The sequence below is a fragment of the Oryctolagus cuniculus genome, chromosome 3 (genome assembly GCF_964237555.1).
Source record: "Oryctolagus cuniculus chromosome 3, mOryCun1.1, whole genome shotgun sequence".
In the NCBI taxonomy this organism is placed as follows: Eukaryota; Metazoa; Chordata; class Mammalia; order Lagomorpha; family Leporidae; genus Oryctolagus; species Oryctolagus cuniculus.
The window spans coordinates 148663703-148674553 of record NC_091434.1 but is presented as its reverse complement, the minus strand read 5'-3'; the positions used below and the strand labels follow the sequence as shown (position 1 = coordinate 148674553).

Sequence of the window (10851 nt, the reverse complement as noted above, 5' to 3'; positions counted from 1 at the left end):
TTAAAAATAAATGATCAAATAATTAAATAATCTGACCTATATAATCTCATATAGGCTTTTTGAATTCAATTATATAACTACATATTCTGCAATCATGTAGATAAAACTTTCCAAGACTACAAAAGAATAATTGCTCAAAGAAAGCCTTCCATTTCACTACTTGTATTTGAATATATATACTTACTTTCGAAAGCTGAATTAACTCCTTCAAAATCAAAAGAGTATCATTAATAAGCGAGCACAATTGAAAAATAATTTTCCTTACCTGTCCTCAGAATTGTGTGAACAGAGACTCTAAAATTGGGCTCACTGTATATCCTTTCCATATTAACTCCTTTCTAGAAGGTTGTCAAATTCTCAAACACCATCAACTTAACACCTGATATTTATTATGCACCCAGAAAAAGATCCCTGCTCCTTTCTGCCCTGGAAACTGTGGACCACATGGCAGTGTGCTTTGTGAGAAGAAAGCAAAGCACTCTGAGATATTTACTTTTCTATCTAGGATAGAGCAAGTTCACTGTACAAGGGACTCTTCTTCTTTTATGGTCTACAGAATATGAACAATCAAGTTTTCTAAGGGTTGCCAGTCAAGGAGCTTTAAGTTGAATCTCTATTAGTCTTGCACACATGTTCTCTTATTCAATTTTCCAAGGGTTCTGAATAAGATCATTTTCATCTAATCTGTACTCCAACTAAGGAGCAACTGACATATGTCAGGAGCGCTGAACCATTTGAATGAATTTCTCTCACCTCCACTGATTACAATCTGACATTGACAGCCTTGCCATCACTTCAACTAACACTGTATAATACAGATAAAAAAGGCTGTTTAAATTCATTAACTACAGTGATTCTTTTATGTGGAGGAAAATAGTTTTTATTAAAGGGAAAACAAATCTCTGCATTACTTATTATTTACAGAGATGACTGGGGAAGATGGAAAATATGAGATTCAAGGCTGAAGAGCTATTACTGAAAAAAAAATTCCACCAGATCTTTGGATATAAAATAGAAGTCAAAACTGGTATTGGAGACTGGAGCTGGAGGACTGAAAGTTACTATCATAAAAATTAATAGGTTAGAGATCAAGTAGGCCCCCATATGACCATATTTTAGGGGAAGAGAAAAGTCACTTACTTAATCACAAGGTCCCTATGTTTTTGTTTAAAACCCTTTCCATCTTCCAAAATGTCAAGGCCCATAATATTCACCCAGAAACCTGATCTAGTGATAAGATGTGAATGTATGTGTGTAATTTAAGGAAAGAAGTGGGCATCTTACTGGACATGTCAAGGAGCCACAAAGAAAGCATATGTAAAATTTCAACGGAACCAAAAACCCGACCAATTCACTTGAGAAAAGGTTTGCTTGAAGCAAGAGATGTTTAAGAAAAGAGTAAACAATCTATTTGCGATTCAGGAACATTTACTTTGATTTTAAGTCCCTTGGCAATCATTTAGATGACCTCCCCAAAGCCCTGTATCAGAATATCCAGCCATAATATTTAAGAAAAAAAAAAGTTGTGATACATTTATTTTTAAATACATCCTTTTCCTCTAGCCTCTATCTTTCACAGAGATTCAAAAGTCAGAAATGAATGATTAGTCCTAAATTGTATAATTTTATTTGTCTCTATTTAGACAAATTAAGTAAACATAGCCCTCTCATACCTCAGCTTAATTCACATATTTACAAATCCTAATTGAAAAATAAAGCTGAGAAGAATGGAAGCACCGGTAGCCCCACCTAATTTCACATTCATTTTTTCTTTTATTGCATAAATATGTATTAAGTTCATATCCTGTGTCAGGAAGATGGTACTCCCCTGGAGAGTAGATGCAGAGTGGAGTGTCACTGCATATAACCAAGGCAGGGCCACACTCCTCTGACAAACTTGACCATAATTAACCTCCTCAAGAAAGACTTTGCATTCTCAATACATCAATCTTATGTTGTTTTCTCTGCATTTAAGTTCTCCTAGTTTTCTACAAAAGTTCCTCTAAAAAGAGTAGTTGAAATGTCCCAAATTCTCCCACCCTGCTTTGACCTTATGCTGAAGATCAAACTGATGCTTTTATATTTAGTCCTTAAGAATATGTGACCTTCTTAGGGGATTCATGTCATGAGAATATGATCAAATGCTTAGAATGGCTCCCAAAAAACTGAGTTAGTTTAATTCATTCCTTTCACAACTGAGCAGTAACAACAGAATAATCACTCTATATGTTTATATGAAAGAGCCATTTAAAACTCTGGACTATTTTACTTCTAGACAGAGGAGAAAAGCAAAACTCATTAATCATGTCCTACTGAACACCATTATTGATGCCACAGTGAGCTACCATGGTGGTAGAAAAATACTCCTGGTGTTTTGAAAATACCAATTATAAGATATAGTTGAATCAATTAAAAGATGTGACTGGGAATATTTTTATAGAAGTTAACATTTTTCTTGATCATATAACTACCTGAAGCAAGTGATTCTTTTACTGGTCAGTCAGGTGAACACAACTCTGTCCCTGAGAATGGAATAGTTCCTGTTCACTGGCCTGCATCAAGACAGAAAAAAAACCAATCTTGTATAAAACCCAAATCGCATCATACATTTTCTTTCTGTCTGGAAATTAGAAACAATGTACAATGCTCTTTGCTCTTAGTCATTTTTAAAAGAAATGACAAATCATTCCCTTATGATTTGTAAGGCCTGAAATAAGCCACAATTATGTCTCTTCCCCAGTCTAAATTATCATTTAAACAAAATAGCCTTTATCTAAATTGGTTACTTCAACAATCTCACAACAAGAAAAAATAATTTTTTACATCTTGACTACTTTTTTTTAAACCTTTATTTAATAAATATAAATTTTGAAAGTACAACTTTTGGATTATAGCAGCTTTTCTTCCCATAACCTCCCTCCCACCCACAACCATCCCATCTCCACTCCCTCTCCCATCCTATTCTTCATCAAGATTCATTTTCAATTATCTTTATATACAGAAAATCAACTTGGTATATACTAAGTAAAGATTTCAACAGTTTGCACCCACACAGATAAAGTTTTTGACATACAGATAATTTTAAGAAAGGTTTCCCTGTTAGAGTTTTAACTTTTATAAACTTGTGGGATTTTATTTAATTACCATGTAGCAGGCAAAATAATGGCTATCAAAGAGGTACAAATTATTGTTCATGAATGAGCCACTACATTGTTTTAGATGGAAAAAGTGACTTTTTTGGATGTAATTGTTCAGAGCCCTGAGATGGGGGATTACCTTGGATTATCCCAAGGTACTGACTGGATCCTTATAAGAGCAGGAGGATCAAGAGTCGAAGGAGAGGAGATGACAGGAGCAGCGTTAGAAGGATATGGATCTATAAGCCAAGGAATGTGAGCAGCCTCTAGAAGCTGGAAAAGGCAAGGACAATCTCCTTAAAGCCACAGAAGGAACACAGGCCTACTAAACATTCAGGCCTGCAAGAAAACAAATTTGCTCCTTTAAGCCACTGAGTAATAGTCATTTGTTAAGTAAGCATGAGAAATTAAAACAGATTTACCATTTTTTAAAATATTAGAATTAATTCTTTGCCACATTTCTAGAAAAATATTATAGCTAAAATTTTGTCCAGGGTAGGCATTTCACCTAGTGGGTAACTCAAGTTGTTGAGTCTCTGCTACCTACCTGAGAGACTTTAAATGAATCCCCAGTTTCCAGGTTTGGCCTGGTCCAGCTTCCACTGTTGCAGGCATTTGGGAGTAACCCAGAATACGGGAATCAGTTTCTCTCTCTCTCTCTCTCTCTCTCTCTCTCTCTCCTTTTTCTTTGTTTCACTCTGTGTGTGTCTCTCTGCCTCTTAAATAATTTAAAAATATATATTTATGACAGGACAATTAATTAAGCAAAAAAAGTCCAATATGGATAGTTTCCATTTTAAAGAAAATATAATAGTAAATTAAGATTTTCTAATTGCATATTCTCTCCAGCTCTAATAGTTAGATAACACTTTCATGTGAAATGTAGATAAAATTTCATCATCTATTAGTTTAAAAAAAAGCATTTGTATGTGACCTCTTATTTCTTTACAGTGAATTCAGTAACCTCTCATGAGCCCAGCAAATGCAAACATACATCTTTACAAAACGTAGACTTAAAGGACTGTGCATTCATTATACTGACAGTAAAATGTCATGTGGGCTTTTAAAAGCTGAAATGATTGTACTTTACATATGTATGTAAAAGCACACAGATAGCATGAAAGGGATCGCAACAATAGGGTCACACAGTATTCAGTAGTGAAATGCTTGGAGTTTGGTCAATGAAAAGGAGAAAAGATTTTAAAATCCTGAATGTGTGGTGATATTTTTCAGGCTAGCATTGAAAAACATCAAACTGTTGGTAAAACTGAATAAAGATGGGATAATTTGTTGCCATTGGAAATGGGAGGAAAAGGTACTCTGTTGAAAGTAAACAGTAACTCTGAAGTTGCTAACTCCAACTCCTAAACATAACTAGAACCAGTCAGAGACTAGGTAGAAAAACATCAACATTCTGAAGGGTCCTTGGGTGTTTCTGCTGTATTTTAATAAACATCATTCAATATTTTTAGACAATAAGTGTATTGAAACTTTATAACTTCATGACTTTGGTAATAGATGTACAAGCCCCATTGCCCCAGTGGAGGGATGCCCTTGTGATTCTGCAAGGGGAGAATAAATTCTTTTTTTTTTTTTTTTGACAGGCAGTTATTGATAGAGAGACAGAGAGAAAGGTCTTAGACAGTGGGAGAAAGAGACTGAGAGAAATGTCTTAGACAGTGGGAGAGAGAGACAGAGAGAAAGGTCTTCCTTTCTGTTGGTTCACCCCACAAATGGCTGCAATGGCCGGCACACTGCACCGATCCAAAGCCAGATGCTTTCTCCTGGTCTCCCATGCAGGGCCCAAGGACCTGGGCCATCCTCCACTGCCTTCCCAGGCCACAGCAGAGAGCTGGACTGGAAGAGGAGCAACTGGGACAGAATCGTCACCCCAACCAGGACTAGAACCCAGGGTGCCGGGGCCGCAGGCAGAGGATTAGCCAAGTGAGCCTCAGCGCTGGCCAAGGGGAGAATAAATTCTATCCCCTACAAGATCCTTTCCTTTGATTGGCATTCTATGATTCAACTCTTCTAAGATACTTAAGCAAAGAACATCTCAATTGAACCACATTACTGTTATGAGAGCATTATAAGAAAAATTAAACAAAAAGGTGTGAAGATGCTTTGATCATTAGAGTATCTGACAGTTGTAGGAGCACAATTCTCAAGTAGACTCAAAGCCGGAAGAAGAGACTTGGATTAAATAATAAAGACGCTTTCATAAGTGACCTAAGAAGAATGCTATATTCTAGTATCACAAATAGTTCTTTAGCATAGCCTTAAGCCCTATCCATGATGTTAGTAATGACACTGAGAAGTGATAAACAACAAAGTTTACTTTTATGGAAGGACATATTCTACTGAGTCAGCTTTATGAAAAATCTTGCTGTTGCCAATGCCAAACCTACCAGGTGAATTTTAGGTAGTGAGCAGGGAACTTCACAGAGGGAGGGAATTTGGGCTTGGAGTTGGGGAATGGCTAGATCCTTCAGAAACACAGCTCCAGGGGGTTGGTCTTGTGGCCTTGCTTGCAGCATCCCACATCGGAGTGCTGGTTTAACTCTGTTGCTCTGCTTCAGATGCAGCTTCCTAATAATGTAACTAGGGAAGCATAGGATGATGGTCCACGTAGTTGAGTCCCTGCCACCCCCTTGGGAGATCCTAATGGAGTTCCTGGCCCCTGGCTTTGGTCTGACCCAGCTCTGGTTGTTTCAGGCATTTGAGTAGTAAAACAATCAATAGAAGATCTCTTTCTATACATCTCTCTGTCTCTCCTTTTCTTTCTCTCTGCATTTAAAATAAATAAATCTTTTTAAAAAGTATAGTTTCTCAATCACGTGTCTATATTCATTACCAAGATCAATAAAAACGAATGTCACAACCAGTTTGACTCAATTAGTTTTATTTATTTTTTAAAGACTTATTTATTATTTATTTGAAAGTCAGAGTTAAACAAAAGGAGAGGGAGGGAGGAAGGCAGAGAGAGAGAGAGAAAGTCTTCCATCCACTGGTTCACTCCCCAACTGGCTGCAATGGCTGTAGCTGTGCCGATCTGAAACCAGGAGCCAGGAGCTTCTTCCAGGTCTCCCACGCAGGTGCAGGGGTCCCGGGACTTGGGCCATCCCCCATTGCTTTCCTAGGCCACAGCAGAGAGCTGGATCTGAAGTGGAACAGCCAGAACATGAACAAGTGCCCATATGGGATGCCAGCACCACAGTGCTATGCCACAGTGCCGGTCCCTCAACTAGTTTTAAAATAAGGACTCAATTCTAAATATATTTACAGAAGGAGCCTACCTATTACTAAAAAAGACAGAAATTAAAAGGATCATTTGATAGGAAAGCACTGCAATAATTATCACAATGCATATTATTATATTTTTTCATTACTGATCACTTCATTCTGGCTGGTTCACGGAAATGGGTATTTTCAATCACTACATTTTTTTTAAAATTTAATTTAAGTAAAAGTAGTGATGTCAATTATATGCAGTGAATCAGAGAGAAACTAATTATTATAGATAATGCAATTTTCCTGGCTAGTTGCTTTAACAGAATGTGTTAAGCTTATAAAAAGAAAATCACAAAGGCAATAGGATGTGAATGCAAGTATAGTAAGATCCTTTCTTCTTCCATGCCTTAGGGTTTTTTTTTTGTTTGTTTGTTTGTTTGTTTTTTGTTTTGACAGGCAGAGTTAGACAGTGAGAGAGAGAGAGACAAAGAGAAAGGTCTTCCTTTTTCCGTTGGTTCACCCCCAAAGTGGCCGCAATGGCCGGTGCGTTGCGGCAAGCGTGCTGAGCTGATCCGATGGCAGGAGCCAGGTGCTTCCTCCTGGTCTCCCATGGGGTGTAGGGCCCAAGCACTTGGGCCATGCTCCACTGCCTTCCCGGGCCACAGCAGAGAGCTGGACTGGTAGAGGAACAACTGGGACAGAATCCGGCACCCCAACTGGGACTAGAACCCAGGGTGCTGGGGCCGCAGGTAGAGGATTAGCCTAGTGAGCCAAGGTGCTGGCCCATACCTTAGGTTTTAACATTAAGTATACAGAGCTTGCTAGTATCTAGTCAGAACATGTGAAATGCACAGTATTTAGCAAGAACTACAAAATACCCAAGTCACAGAAGAGAACCTAAGCTACTGGTTTCAAGCTTTTATTTAAGAAAAAGCATTTTAAAATATCTATTGAGTGTGATATAATGCTAATTACTATTAGCATAAGGGCATAGTGACTACTAAAATTATTTATTAATTAATAAAGATGTCTGGCATAAGTATCAAATGAATTTTTCTAAGTATCCCATTTTATTTATTTATTTATTTATTTTTATTTGACAGAGTTATACAGAGAGAGAGAAAGGTCTTCCTTCCATTGGTTCACCCCCCAAATGGCTGCTACGGCCGGGACTAAGCCGATCTGAAGCCAGGAGCCAGGTGCTTCCTCCTGGTCTCCCATGCGGGTGCAGGGGCCCAAGCACTTGTGCCATCCTCCACTGCCCTCTCGAGACACAGCAGAGAGCTGGATAGGAAGAGAAGCAACCAGGACTAGAACCTGGTGCCCATATGGGATTCCGGCACCACAGGTGGAGGATTAACCAAGTGAGCCACGGTGCCCGACCCCTCCATTTTATTTTTTAAAAAATTATTTATAAAGAGGGAATAAACTTCATGCATTTACATGCCGGAGACCAGCTCCAGCCAGTTCAGGGGCCCCAAGGTGTGAGAGGTGTCGGCGCTCGAAAAATGAGAGACACTCACAGCAAGGCTGATGGCATGGCTCTGGCTTTCGAGCACCAGACTTAATTTTTATGTTATAAGCCACACAATGATTTTTTCTTCTTACAATGAAAAGCCTTTTTTCCATTTTTTCTAATTACAATTTTTTTTTTTTCAAGGGCATATTCAGAGCATGGGTTACAATCACATACAGGTGCAAGATAACAGGCTGCCCACACAAGCCAAGGCCTCGAGTGCTGCTGACCGATGCAGAAATTGGCTACACAAGCTAGAATAGTACCTTCCTAATCTAATCTTTACTAGAAGCCCCAAGTTCAAAGCAGACCCTTGTTAAAATGTATCCCCTCTTTGCAATTTTTATGTAATTCTTTAATTTCTTTATTACACTTATTTAAAGGTTTACTTAGATCTATTCTACAGTTTTGACATCCTAACCATTGTAGTATTTGTAGCATATAGTGAATTAAAGCTTTATTAACAGCTATCTTTATTCTAGTGGGAAGTATATACCAGAGAGCCTGTTGCCTTTTAATTCTTTTCCACAAACAGCTCAACCTTGCATAAGGCATTAACCCTTTCTTCTACACTAACATTCTGCTTGATTAAAATTCTACAAGGCAATGGACATTTTGGAGGTTATGAGACTAAGTGCTCTTCCGTAAAATTAGGAATACAGCAATCATTAGCAGGACCACCAGGAAGCTCTGGCTTGCTTATACAGAGTGTAGTTCCCATCAACCTAAAACCACCAAGAGGACCGCAGCTGTCCTTCTCATGTCTTGCTGAGACAGACCTTCTGCTGTGACCTTGTCAGCCAGCTGAAGTCGCCTTGGCCTCGTCATTTACATATACAGTTTTAAGGGCCTAATGATACTTCCCATCCTGCACTTCTTCATTCCCACTTTCTTTCCTTCATTTTTATTTTTCTTTTTAATTTTTATAATGAAATACTTTCAACTTTCATTATAACCACAAGCTTAACCCTCCACTAAATAAAGAATTCAACAAGTAGTAAGTAGAAAAACCACTATTCCTCAAGAGTATTTACAAGGGATGTAACAATAACACAATCTCAAAATGTCAAATTCACTCATATACTTCAAATTTTTGTACTCTATATATTACTTACCACAAATCATGGGAAAATATGATCTTTTGGGGATGTGTTTCTCTATGCATAATTGCTTCCAGTTGCATCCATTTTGTTGCAAAAAGGTAGGATTTCACTTTGTATGGCTGAGTAGTATTCTATTAGATGATAGGTAGTTTCTTTTTTAAAATATTTATTTATTTATTTGAAGGGCAGAGTTACACAGAGAGAGGAGAGGGAAAGAGAAAGAAAGAGAGAGAGAGAGAGAGGTCTTCCATCTGCTGGTTCACTCCCCAATTGGCCGAGACAGCTGGAGCTGTGCCGATCTGAAGCCAGGAGCCAGGAGCTTCCTCCCAGTCTCCCAAGTGGGTGCAGGGACCCAAGGACATGGACCATCTTCTACTGCTTTCCCAGGCCTTAGCAGAGAGCTGGATTGGAAGTGGAGCAGCCAGGTCTCAAACCGGCACCCATATGGGATGGCGGCACTTCAGGCCAGGGTGTTAATCTGCTTCGCCACAGCACTGGCCCCTAGATAATTTCTATATCCCATCATCAGTTGATGGACATGTGGGTTGATTCCTTATGGTAGCTAGCATGAGTTGAGCTGATATAAACATGGAGGGTGCAGATAAGTCTTTCATATACTGATTCCCAGAAATGGAATGCCTTGGTCATAAGATTTTCATATTTCTGAGGAATCTCCAGACTGTCTTCCATAATGGATGTATGAGTTTACATTTCCACCAACAGTCCAATAGGGTACATATCTCCAACATCCTCCCAGGCATGTTATGTTTTGATTTTTGGATGACTGTCTTTCTAATTGGAGTGAAGTGAAACCTCACTGTGGTTTTTATTTGCATTTCCCTGAAGGCTAAGCAATCCTGAGCATCTTTTCATGTGTCTGTTAGCCATTTGTATTTCATCCTTTGAAAAATGCGTGTCCATATCCTTAGCTCATGTCTTAACTGGACTGCTTGTTTTGTGATTGTTGAGTTTCTTGAGCTCCTTATATATCCTGGATATTACTCCTTTAACAGATATATATATATTTAGCAAATATTTTCTCCCATTCTGTCAGTTGCCTGAATTTTTCAAGGGAGAAAAAAGATTGTGGGCACTGACTTCAGTCACAGTAAAGAGTCTTTATTCTTTTATTTCATTAACTTGTCTCAAATCTCAATGCAATAATCTGATAAACAGAGAATTCCTGTTCTTCTGCTCTCTGCTAACATGGTGCCAGATCCAGGGGGTAAGGTTGGCTAAGGGTTCTCTGTAAGTTAGACTAATGAATGAATATCTGTTGGCTCCAATAAAGCCCCCTCAATTTGGATTATTAATAACATCTGTCATCTCTTCTTGGCCTTTTGGCTGAGATCAAGTGTAGTATTTGCTCTTACCAGTTTAATAACATCTGTCCTTTATACACACTGCTGCAGTTCCAGTTATGTCTCAGCAGAGCTTGCCCTCACCATTGACATTCTAATAGACGCAATGCATTTTTATTAGCCCTATCTTTATTCTCCCAAGAAAGACAGCTGAACAGGGTTAGAATGGCAATGTGTGGATCACATTAAGCCAATATATTTTTGACCCGGATGCCAACTGAAATGAATCAATATTGAAGCCCAGTTGGAAATTGTTCCATAACTGATTATCATTGTCTGCCAAGAGATCAGGAGGGGAGAACGATGGCAAATGCACAGCACAACTTAGTCACCATTTCCTGCTGAGAACTCAACTTGTTGTACTGATCTTGTTATTATATTGCTTTAATCAACTGAACATAACAGTAATTTCACAAACTAACCAACTAGCCAGGAAAAAGAGGGGTTCTTGAAAAAAGTGACAATATGACCATGAAATTTTTGAGGTGCTAATACTCAAAAGA

The 10851-nt window shown here is 38.4% G+C and overlaps 1 pseudogene; it reads left to right on the top strand.

Moving 5' to 3' along the window:
• Positions 1–10311: 10311 nt before the first annotated feature.
• Positions 10312–10476, top strand: LOC127491940 (U2 spliceosomal RNA; annotated as a pseudogene).
• The last annotated feature ends 375 nt before the right edge of the window (positions 10477–10851 follow it).